This window comes from Ambystoma mexicanum, chromosome 2p (genome assembly GCF_040938575.1).
Source record: "Ambystoma mexicanum isolate Mex_15411 chromosome 2p, UKY_AmexF1_1, whole genome shotgun sequence".
Taxonomy (NCBI): Eukaryota; Metazoa; Chordata; class Amphibia; order Caudata; family Ambystomatidae; genus Ambystoma; species Ambystoma mexicanum.
In genome coordinates, this window is record NC_090923.1 from 711106185 (window position 1) to 711118885 (window position 12701).

General features: G+C 45.8%; 1 protein-coding gene across 4 annotated transcripts in view; it reads left to right on the forward strand.

Annotated features, from left to right (window-relative positions):
- The window catches only part of LOC138566702 (ras-related protein ORAB-1-like), a 306406-nt gene that overhangs the window by 19957 nt on the left and 273748 nt on the right, over positions 1-12701 (forward strand). The gene's annotated exons all lie outside the window — the stretch shown is intronic.

A 12701-nucleotide genomic window follows, 5' to 3' on the forward strand; every position in this document is an offset into this window, starting at 1 on the left:
CTTCTGCAGGGCTTGGTTTCTGTTTGGTGCTGGTGTTCCCGCTGGGCCTCCTGCAGGGCTGTGGGGCCTGGCGGCTGTGTGTGCAGGTGTCCTCTGGCAAAACGGGGTGTGCTCGTTGGCCTCCTGGAGCCCTGCCCGGTGTCTCCTGTGAGTGTTCTGGAGGGGTAGGGGAAGGCGGTTGCGGGGGCCTCCGTCCCCCCATCTTCCTGTTTGCCTTTTTTTACCCTGCCTGCCTTTGGGTGGGCTGCTCCTTGTGGTGCGGCCCGCTGGCCTGCTGTTGAGGGGGGCCACAGGCTTCCGATTCTCCTGCTGCCATGGTCGGCCCTGGTGGTGTGCCCGGCAGTGGCTGCTCTCTGGGGCATCGATGGCCCGGGTGGTTTGGGCCATGCAGTTCTGCCGGCTCTTCCCCTTGAGGGGGGCAGAGTTTGTTGAGCCTTCCCTTTTCGGGCCTGCAGCATTGCTGGGCAACAGGGACGCCGCCTGGGGATTTCCCATGCTTTTCTGTTAATTTTCTGGCACGGGTCGCCGGAGTTGGCGGTGTTTGTCACTAGTGTGTCCAGTAGTGGGTAGGCACTCTGGGGAAAAGGAAGCATGCCGTGACTGCCTATTCTTCCTCCAGGCTGCCTAAAACGTGGACGGTGGCTGCCCCTGCTCCTGGGTTTCTCGTAGGGACTTTAAAACCCTGTTTAATGAATTTCTGACTTACTGTGCTACTGGTCCTGATGTCTGTGCCTGCCCATGTTTCCTCCTCTTCTGATTATTCTTCTTCTTCATCATCCTGCTGGGTCCTCCCTTTCGTCGAATGATGAGGATGCCTCTGGCAAATGCTTAGACCGGGATGAGTCAGAGACCTGCCGTCAAGAAGCCCTACGTGGGGTCTCATCTGCCTTTGTGGGCCAGCACCTACGGGTCCTATGCCGCGGATACACTGTTGGCTGGCTTTCTTGGTCTGTGACAGGCCTTGGCAGATAGCTCTGGCTGTTACTAGCTCCTGTCTGACATGCGACAGACCGAGTTTAGGTCGGAACTGTTTTACAATGGGATTCGGGGGACTGCTATGGCCATGGGCACCACTGTTGTTGGTAGGTGCCATTTGTGTCTGCAGGATTGGAAGTCCGAGGGGTCTCGGAAGCCTGCAGCTTTGAAGCTTCCCTTTGAGGGTCGGAAATTGTTTGGTGATGCTCTGGAGTCCAAGGTTCACTGGGTCTCTTCAAGGCCAATAAACATGCAGACAAGTTGAGGAAGAAGGTGGCTCCTGCGTCAGCTGTTGGTTTTTGTCCTCGCAAGTCTTATGTCCCTTGTACCCAGACGGATGAGAAGAAGCAGGGTTTCAGAGGTCCTTTCCATTGTCTCAGCCCCCCGCTCCTCCCCCGCCCAAGCCTCAGAATTCCTGACGCCCAGTTTTGGCAGGTAAGGGGGACGTTTGTCTCACTTTTCTTGGATCTGGGACCAGTTGGCCTCTGACTCCTGGGCTCGGTCCACAGTTCGCCTGGGGTACCGGCTGGATTTTGTTCCCCCACCCCCTTGGAGTCCGGTCTACGGGTGACTCCTCTGCCCAAGGACTTCCGTCGGCGGGAGGCCCTGCATTCTGCTGTCCTGGACCTTATTAGCAAGCGGGCTGTGGTCCCAGTGCCGTCGGGCCAGAGGGGGACTGGCTTCTATTCCCCTGTGTTTCTGGTCCCCAAGCCGGGGGGGGGTCACTCCTTTTTGTCTGATCAACCTGCAGAATCTGAATGCCTTGGTTTGGTCTCGGCACTTCAAGATGGAGACCCTCCAGTCTGTCATCCTGGCGGTGACGAGGGTGGATTGGTTGGTTTCTCTTGATCTACAGGACTCCTACTACCGTGTCCCGATATTCCTGAATCATCAGCGGTTCCTGCGGTTTGCTATGGGGCAGGAACACTTCCAGTTCTGTGTTCTGCCCTTCGGTCTCAAGTCGGTGCCTCAAGTCTTCACAAAACTGTTGGCTCCACTGGTGGCATCTCTACACCTGACCTGGATTCAGGTGCCCCCCCTACTTGGACGATTGTTTGATCTGGGCCAGCTCCCGGCGTCTGGTGCGGGCCCATCTTCACCTTTTCTGTCGTGCCCTAGTCCGGTGGGGGTTCTTCAAAGTCTCACTTGTCTCCCTCACAGACTCTTGAATTCATCAGGGCACAGTGGGGAGAAGGGGGCCACCTGGGTTTCTTTTATTCCTTTACTCCAATTCCCCTGTTTCTGAGGGTGTCTCCACTGGTGTTTATCCTGGCGGTCCCTCACTGGTCTCAACAGGGGTGGTTTCCATGTTTTCTGAAGATGCAGCTGGGTCCTTCTTGGGTGTTGCCCAGTTAGTTGTCTCCCTTGAGGGTGGGTGATTCCCCCTTCTCCTTTCTCATCCGTTTGGGGGGGGTCTGGAAACTGAAAGGAGGGGTCTACAGGCGTTGGGCCTTTCGGTGGTTGTTGCTGGGATGGTCCAGATGGAGCACCGGTCCTCTACCCTTAAGTTTTCATTGGGCACATTTACTGTCTTGGTGTTCCCCGAGGGGTGTTCTGGCGCTGGTCTGTGTGCTGCCTGACATTTTGCAATTCCTCCATGAAGAGTTGAGAAGGGGTTGGCTGTTTCTACTCGCGGTTCTCCGTGGGCGGCCACAGGCCTTTTCAGTTTCCTGGCCACCTGCGGCGGAGGCTCTGGTTTCACGGCTGTTGAAGGGGGTTGCGGACTCACGTCCGTTGGGCCCGGTTGGGGATCCTCCTACGGACCTTCCTTTGATCCTGGCAATGTTACAGAAGCCTCCCTTTGAGCCGCTGGCAGATGTCGAGCTGACGTGGTTGACACTCGTTTTTGGTTGCAGTCACTTCCGCTTGTCATCTGCTGGAAATCGGGGCTCTCATGTGTTGGCCTCCATTTTTGGTGGTCTGGGAGGAGGCCTTGGTCCTGCGGCGTGACTCTTCTTGTGCCTAAGGTCTTGCATCGGTCTCGGGAAGTGGTCCTTTCTGCCTTCTTTCCTGTTCCATCCTCTCCTCTCCTGAGGAGGAGGCTTGGCATTGCTTGGATATTGAGTGGGTGGTCCTGCACTTTCTTTCACGGGCTGAGTCCTTTCGTCTCACTGACCATCTCTTGGTCACCTTTTGGAGCGGGGGGGTGGGGAGCTGTGGCCGCAAGTCTTCCACTCCTACTATCAGCCGGTGGATTAAGTCCTTGATTCTCCTAGCCTATGATTCTGCAGGCCTCTGCCCAGCAGGGCCAGTCCACTAGGGAGGAAGCCGCCTGCTGGGCTAACTTGCAAGGGGTGCCCTTACTGGACATTTGCTGGGTGGCCACGTTGGCTATGCCTAACATCTACATTTGTCATTGCCAGCTCAACATAGAGGGGCCCGTTCGACTTCCTGCTTTTTTTTTTTCCTTGAATAAATTGGTTTTGGGTTGGTTTTGCATTACCCATGGCTTTTGTGTCTTTCGTGGTGTGCATAGGCATCCTTCCTGGTTCTGCTTTTGTATGACGCAAAGGTAAGTACTGGCACGAGGAAGAGGGACATGGAGGTAATGCCCGGATTACTTAACAAATTGTCATTACTCCTAGTCCTCCTTCCTCGTCCCAGTATGGACTAACCTTCACCTCCTGCACCTTTTTGTGGAAGTTGCCCATGACATGGCTTTGTATTGACTGCCATGTGTTGGGTGTGTGGGAGGTTATACCTCCTGGTAGGGGAGGAGACCTAGGAGGCCAGCTTGCAGCTTGGAAGAAAAAAAGTTCCATTGAGTATGAACATACTCAAAGGTAAGTACGGGGACGAGTAACAGTAGGGCTATGAGTAATAAAGATTGCAGCACAAAATGTTATTTATTGCAAAATTTTGCTTCATATGTTTTTGTATGACTGCACTATGCTAGAGAGCCAGGCTATAAGAGTCACATTTCAAGAAAGAGGTCCAGTGTGTGAGTATGCAAAAGAGCCAGATTGAAATTATTTGCGCCTTTTTGTAGTTTCTGCTTTCAAGTTGAGTCCCAGATGTTCCCACTTGAGCTCTTTGGCTTTTTGTGTGAGCCTATTTTATATTATAACTTTATTGATCACTAGCTGTCCCCGGCCATGCGTTGCTGTGGCTCAGTCGGTTAAATGGAAAAGAAAGAAAAGAGAAGGCGCACGTTTCTAATATGTTTAATTTCACAATGCTTGTGGGTAGTTTTTAATGGCTCTGGCGGCTCTCCAAGTTGAGGCAGTTTAATTTTCCCGGCGGCGTAACACATTCCTTTTGTTTCTCCATTAAATTTCAGAGCCTTGCAATAAGGATACACTTCGGTCATGGTGCCGATGAGAACATGCCGGCTCAACCTATAATCATCAGCTGGGTTGTACCGGAAGGCAAGGCGATTGTAATCGCGTGATTGCTAAGCACAGAGTCGTGTTTGATGCTGATCTGCTGTTTCTTGTTGACGTCTTTCAGCCACTCTCAGCCTGTTGCGTTCATTCTGTTGAGAACGAAGCAGTTCTGAAGCTGCAGAACGAGATCGCCGTGCTCGCAACCGTGCATCCTAAAGTCTGGCTGCACGTCGCTCTCCTGCTTCCTCAGCACATATTTGAGCCATTCTAAATTGGAAACATTGAAATGGAATCGTAAAATATTTAGTATAGCGTGTGTTGCTTTTACATCCATCAGATGGTGCTGTTTTTCAGTAAAATATTTAGTATATAGTGTTGCTTTTACGTCCAACAGATGGTGCTGTTTTTCAGAAAAAGCATGTTTTTACTTGTCACTGGTGTGACATTATAGTAGGTATATAAAAACATGCGCCTTTTCGAATGCAACGTTGTGTCAAAATTTCAAAGCAATCGGTGAAGACCTTTCAGAGATTTAAGATTTTGAACAAACATTTACATTTTTATTTATATAGATTTTCATTTGTAATTGTGTAAATAATCCCCTTTTATATTAATTTGCTCCATGGATACCCCCCACTCACCAACACCCCTCATACTCAACAATCCTCCATCATAATTTACACGACCAAGCCACTCACTCTGCCAGTCATGCGCATACTTACGTGCTCAGTCACTCGACAAGCTACAGCTCGCACTCCCAACCGTGCTCTCAACTCGCACCTTTCGCTCTCCGGTTCCTCCTACAATCCATAATCCTTCATTCTTTCTCACTCCTCATCCACAACTGTTCTCCCGTTATATGCTCTTCCTCTATCCTTTCTCCCAATCTGCAGTTTACTCGTCACTTACACAACCCATGTGATTGGAAATTCCTTCCGCAATGAGATGAAATAATTAAAAATGCTTGCAAAAAAGTACAGTGATTGATCACGTATTGCAAGATAAACGGTCTCATCACACAAGAAGGCGTTTCTGTTAAGTTTTCATTGGACGTTTTTGTGTGTTTGTAAAAACAGCTGTTTACATGTGTGCTTGCAAACATGGTTGATTTTTGTGGGTGGTTTTTGCAAAACATGATTTTTTTTTTTTACAATAAAGTTGGATTTTGCAGTATTGTAAGCGATGGTGAAATCGCTATAAGTTGGGGGTTCTTATTATTGTGTATGTATAATATTGCTGTGTGATTTGCTAAACAAGTACAATAACAAAGATACTAGAAGGTTTAATAACCAGCCAGTATCTGCAAAAGGCTAGGAGGTATTGGGAGAAGTCTGCTGCAAGTCATTGTACACTGCTCAACCTCTTATCTCCTATGACAAAATTAATGTCATTCTGTAATATGTAATATTATCTTGCTGGATTGTATGACTGGCCTCTGCCTCTAAAATGTTGGTGGGTATCACTTTCACCTTTTCTCCCAGTGAGATTCTTTTGGAGTGGGTTAATGTGCCCACTGCAGTGATTTATGTGAAACCTACAGCTAGAGCTCTGCTGCAGGTTTTCAACCCACTGAGTTAGTCCATGGATTCCTTGGTTCTAAAGCTTAAACTACATCTTATATGAATGTTTTTACAGCGTCTAAAACGAATCATATTTTCAGAAATGAAATGATTTGTGTCATCTATTGATATGAACAGCTTGACAGTCACGGGATCCTATTTTGTCAGAATCAGCTCAGCTCTTAATCTTTTCTAGGTCCAAAAATGTATGGTTATAATTTAGGGAAATGTCATTTCAGCGTTATACAATTATTGTATTCATGAAAATTGCTTTTTTTTATTATACGACTATAGGCACATAAAAAACAAGGTTTGGAGTATATTTTTTTATTCTTTTTTTTTTTCTCGCTATGGTTCTGAAGTTTTCTAATTATATAAGGGGCTTTCAGGGCCGGGACATCTACAATGGTCTGTGACCCCCTTCCACGCGACGCCAGGCTACTGTTCTGCTGTCTGAATCCGTATCACGTAAGGGATAGCGTCCACTGGGGTAGATACTGCATAACGCGGATGATGGGATAGGCTTTTTTCAGCTCATACTGTATATTACCTGTGTGGTTTCGTTGTGTTAACCCTCTAATTTGATAAGAGCACACATCCATTTGTACAGTTTCCATGAGAGTTGCGTTGTAGACTGGCAGCCTCCGTGAACACTCTCTGGTTGGAGACAGCTGGGAAACTGGATGTAACAATATCTTTTCCGCTTTTATCAATAAATGATGGAGGTGTAACATTGTCAGGTGTTGGCCCACCGTCAGCCCCTCCCCTTCGGATTTTGCAATGAACTCTCATGTTGTCTCGGTGTGCCGGCTGCTGCAAGGGTTGCTTTAAAAGTATTCTCTTTGTAACTTGAAGCGGTACAAAGACTGCGGGTGTCTTGCAGTCTCACGAGCTCCAGCCGGCGTAAGACACAAACGGTACTGGGGAAGGGAATGTTTTAGGAAGCGCCATCGCAATGATTCTTAGTACTTGCAGCCTTGTCATTGACCCAAGAGTAGCTGTCGCCTACTGGTGAGTGGTTGTGCAGCCTGACTGGTGTACAATGTAAGATGTTTTGCATGTGTATTCCGACAGTGACGCAGTACTTGGTGCTTTCTTCAATGTAATTTGTAGGAGTTAAAAATTAACCTTTAACAAACGTGATGTCTGAAACAGTCGTACAACAAAACATCTGTCGACTTTTGTACTCGGAAGCTCCTTCTCTACTGGACTGTCACGATATGTTTTTGTGGTCAGTTAAGGATTCCTTGATTACTTTAGTTACCGTTAATCTTCTTTACTGCTAGTCCTGGTCTTCCTCATCGCAGTACTTAGCTATGAGGTAACCTACCTCAATCCTCTTCTTCCTTTTCTTTGGGTTTTCCTGGGAGACTGTATATTTACGATTTGCTCCCACCATCATTTACTATGTCTGTTGCAGCTACCCAAGCTTCCCTGTCTCAGCTACCTAGCGTAGTATTGTCTCATGTGTTGTGTTCTGTTTTTCATTCCCGTGCTCCCTTAAGATATTTCTAAGCAAGTCAACCTCTATTACCAATTTCCTTAGGCCTTCTTTCATATGCTTTCTTTGAGTATCATACTCTTGAAATTCTAGGTGTGCAGGACATTTTTGCTTGTCCGCAATATTCACACACTTCTGAATCATACTTGCCTGTCTTGAGTAATTGGTAATTTCGTTTGGTATAACACAACAGTCTGTTTGGCATGGTTTCTGGGTAAGGATTTCGTCCCTCTGTTCTTAACTCGAACCTCTTTTTGTTTGTAAAAAAAAAAAAAAAGTGTCTCCTTTTGCTTGTACTTTCCCATCTTTCTTGCCATTCTGACATAACTATCCTCTTAATTACGCTTTGTATTTGGCGCTCCATCCCTTCACTTGCTGCAATGCCTGCCATATCATTTCCTTTTACCCATGACTTTCTTGGCACGCATGCCAGTTTTATGTTTATCCCCTTCTTTTTCCTAGAGCATCCCTTTGTATTGCATTTAAATACTGTCTTGCCTGTCTTCCCTGCCTTACCGCAAGTCTGTTAATGTGCTAGGTGAGTCTGAGATGATCGCTACCCCTGGTCCCTTCACGTCCCTGATGATGATGATTTTCATTGCCATGAGAATCGCTAGTAGCCCCCCCCGCCCCCATTTGTAATTCTCCCTATGTTGTCTATACCGTTAACTTGAATTGTATTTGCTATGCCTATTGGCTCGTAGTCTGGATTCTCGGATACATCCATGTAGACTGCATTTTCCCCTTCATATACTTTGACCCTTTCGCTTCTATTTCTTTTTTTAAAACTTTTTCTTTGTTATATATACAGCCAACAAAGTACAAACTTTAGACTGTTTAAAGGTGCATAGTCGCAAATGCACCAAGCCACAAATGTTAATTATTTGTATCTTGTTTCACGCCGTTTATAGTTCCTCCCTTTTCATGTTATGTATATGTTCCGCCCCACTGGTTTCCTTTATGTACGCCTGGAGACCACACAAGTAGCATTGGTGCGCACTATAAAAACCTTTAACATTAGCAATACATGCATCCAGTTTTCCTGTAAACATTCTTTCAGTGTTAGTTGCTCATGGACATTCTTCTGCAGTATCTTATAGTTTGCATTTTCTGTCTTAGTGCAACTGCATAGCTTCTATGGAAGTTGTCACCGTTGCCCACGTACACGTTTTCAGTCCCTTGACTTGTATGTTTGCCATCCTTTTCTTTTGGGTAGCACTAAAACGTATTGCTAATTGCGCTCTATAGTCAAATATGGTTTAGCCCATCTCTCTATAGCATCAGCACTTTTTATATACACCCCATTCCGTTCCCGGGTCTCGGATATCGGCTTACTCAAGGAGAGTTTAGAATCCAACCACATTCACAAATGTTTGAAAACGTTTCTATTATCTTGATCTGCCGACTGTACTGATGTAAGACTAGTTTTTCTATTTTTCTTTTTTTCATAATAACATACCCTGGGGGTTTTCCCACAAATCTTAAAGCCCCATTGTTTGTCTCATTGTTTCATCTTAGTTATGGCCTCTGATTGCCTCTTGTATTTAGTATTTTTACTTCTAAACCGTTCTACACCATCATCGGCATACAGCCCTACTTTGCAATGGCTCCTCTGTATTTCATCTACTAGATTGTTAATCATTACGTTGAACACTTTTAGATTCACTATACTACTATGCAGTGTTCGATTCTGCATTTGGAATTCTCGAGAGTGGAGACCTTGTAGTTTAACTTTAAATTTCCTGTCCTACAAAAAGTCTCCAGTACCTCGAGCCTCGGGAATCTTCCATTTCTACTTTGTTTCCCATTGCTCTGTCGCTCCCACCGGGAGTACAATACCCCTAGTGTCCCAGCAGTTAATGCCAACTCCATCCATTCCAGGAAGTAAAGATGGATGTAAGTACTGTGCCGAGGACGAGCAGGACTAGAAGTAATGGTGATTACCAGTAAGTAATCCAGGTATTACCTCCAAGTTCTTCTTCTTTGCCCAGTACTTACTGTAAGATAATACAACTCAAGGGATGGCTGGGCCTAAAGAAAAACTCGCCATGAGTGCCTACCACCACCAATTTATTGTGAATTACAACGTGAGTTCAATGCATCCCCTACTTAAAACCCCAATAATGTCATTGTGATTTGTATGGGGCACCGCTGCCATTTTCATGGTCTCCAGGCGCTCTGGCGCATCTGAAATTGAAGGAGGGCTCAGGAGGGCTTGGTTAGTAGGATCGAGAGGGAAAGTGCAAGAGAGCTTTGATATGCTGTTGGTGGCATCAGTTTGGAAAAACTGGTAGCTGTTGGTGGCTTCAGTTCGGAAAAATAGGTCACTGTGCTGAGTTTGTTTTTAGATGTGTTTTGTGGTGTTTGGTGTATGAGTGAGTATGCCATGGTTTGTCCGTAATTGGGTTCGTTTTCTGTTGTGTGTGGGTTTAGTCGGGTGTTGCGGGGTGTGTGCAGTTTTTAGGTTTCTGCTGCAGTAGTGGTGTGTGTCAGTTTTGTTTGGTGTTTGGTGTTTGAGGATGAGTAGGTAGAATATTGGAAAGCTTTTAGTAGGGTTACTGATGATAGTTGTCTGAGCCCTTCTCTCTGTTGGTTATGAAGGTCTGGCAGGGTTTGTCATGTGTTCATAGTCTTCTAAGGAGGTTTTGCGTTAAATGCCTTTTGTTCTGATATCCAGGTTTTGGTTAATGTTTGCATCTTTTTGTTGTGCTCACTGGTTCCTTTCAATGGTGTATTCTGTTTAGCTAGGTCAGTTGAAGAGCCATGTTTTCATAATGTTTCTGAATTTTAGGTGGTCTTCTGTATGTATTTCTTTGGAAAGTGAGTTCCAAAGTTTTGCCGAGATGCAGGAGAATGCTAATCCACCACATTTTTGTTTTGAGTAATATTTTGATTGCAAGCAAATGTTGTTGTTGGATCTTGGCGTTCGGTTTGGTTTGTAAATTGAGATTTATTTCCTGTATGAATTCTTCTCCTTGGCCATTGATTGCTCTGTGGGGTTATGCAGCGTATCTTGAAGAAAATTATTTTTTTGACTGGCAGCCAATGTAGGTTTATGTGCTGGTGAGATGTGTTCACTCTTAATGAGTGTGAGGAGTAGTCTAGCTGCTGCGTTTTTGGAGGTATATGCTATTGGCATAGTCTATTGACATGACTAGGGAGATGACCGCACGTGTTCTATGTGAGAAGGTGAAGAAAAGTAATATCTGCTTGATTGTTTGTAGGTGGAAGAAGCACTTTGTTACTTCTTTTTGGACTTGCGGTTCGAGTAGGTCCATGTCCATTAGTGTTCCAAGATTATTGGCCACTTGGGAAGGTTCCAATCGAGTTCCCGTTTCAGTTGGCAATAGAATGGGGTGTTGGTTTCAAAGGGTTGTTGGGCATGATCATGATTTCTGTTTTGACCGGGTAAAGTTTAAGGGTATTGGTACTTATCCATTTTTTTTATTTCTGTGAGGCAGTTGATAAAGGTTGGGTCTTGTTGTCCATTGCTGTTGATTTTGTAGATGAATTGTAGTGTGTGTAGTTGTAGCAGGTGGTGACTGTACCTTTTGATGAGGTTGATGGGATGGGGTCATGAAGATGTTGAACAGTGGTGAGAGTGATGAGCCTTGTGGGACACCATATTATGTTGTGCGTGGCTCTGATTTGAAAGGTGTTAGCCACGTTGCCTCTGTTCTTTCTGCAAGGAAGGAATTTAACCATAGTAGTGCCATGTTACAATTACTAGTTCTAAGTCTTTTGATGAGTGTTACATGGAGGACCTTGTCAAAGGCTGCTAATAGATCTCATAGAATTGGAGCCAAAGTGACGCTGGAGTCTGCATGGTTTATAGATCATCCCATATAGATAGCATTGCTGTTTCTATTCATCTCGTGGGTCTGAAGCAGACTTGTGCCTGGTTTAGTAGTCAATTGTGTTCTACATGTTTCACGATTTGTTCATAGATGTAGATTTCTAGGAGTTTTGCTGGGTGCTGGAAGTTTGAAATTGGTCGGTAGTTGGTAAGATCTTTCAGGAGTGGTTTGATGTATGCTAATTTGAAGGTTTGTGGCACACTTCCTGTTGCTAGTGAGTGGCTAAAGAGGTTGCAGTAGTATTCTGCAGGTGTTTTATGGTTGAGGATAGTCTTGTATATGTCTGCTGGGCAAGGGTCTGCTGGTGAGCCGCCTCTTTATCTTTGTCCACTAGGCTAGTTTCTATTGAAATTGGTGGGTAGTTGTTGGTTCCAGTATTTGCATGTTAGGGCAATTGTTTGTGTTTTTGCTGCTTTTGATGATGTTTTGGATGATTGTAATTTTATTTTTGAAGTGGTCTGCAAGGCCATTGCATCGTTTTTGCGAGGCCGTGGGAATGTTGTTGTAGCCTGCTGGGTTTCTTGGCTCATTGATGATGCTGAACATCTCTTTTTGGGTGTTGCCTGAGTTTGGGATGCGTTTGTTGGTGATCTGTTTTTGTTGCTTTGAGTATTTCTGCTTTGTGTAGTCATATCTGTCTCGGATATGTGTGTTTTGTTTCTTCTGATCGTAGTTTTTTCCCCAATCTTGTTAATTTCCTAGTTTTCTTTTTTCAGTGCTCTTAGGTAAGGGGTGTACCATCACGCCATTGTTTTCTTTAGCGAGGTGGTGAATGTTTTTCTGGACCAATGCTGCCTATGATATCAAATATGATATATTGTGTCATACACAAGTGTTTCAGAGCGCGGCAAGGGAGGGGAACAGGGGAGAACAACACTACTAGGCCCAGTGACATTGAGAACGCGCACGTGCATGGGAGAGGTGGAGGGGGGAAAAGTGCAGGAAAGGGTGGAGAGAAAAAAGGAGAGTGCAGAGCAATGAGGCACAGATAAATAATAAGGCAACAAACAATGGTAGTGCAGCCAGCAAGTGGCAAGTGCTGGGTTTCAGGCGGCAGACTGAGTAGTTCTGATAAGTGCTGGAAGAAAAAAAAGGGGGGCCTGTATGGGTAGAGATACAGACCCCAGTGCAAGGGGTGCCCCGAAGGCAGTGCGGGAGGGTGGCAGGCTGAGCAGGTACTTGGGCCCGGAGGACAGAGGGTGGCCAGGTGCAAGGTGCTGCAAGAGGACAAAAAAAATCAGCACAGGTGAGGCGAAGGCAGAAGCAAAGAGGAAGGTCTTGGGATGCTTCCGGAACCGGAGATGGTTCTCCTCGAGTTTTAGTGTGGGAGGGAGGCCTCGTGTTATTGTGATCCATTTTTTGATTGTCTCAGTTCTTTCTTCGACGTTTGATGAATCCAGGAATGCAATGGAAGGCCTAGTGTTTCCAGTCGGGTGTTTATGTTTGCAATGTTTATGGGTTTCCAGTTTCTTTTCTGAATTGG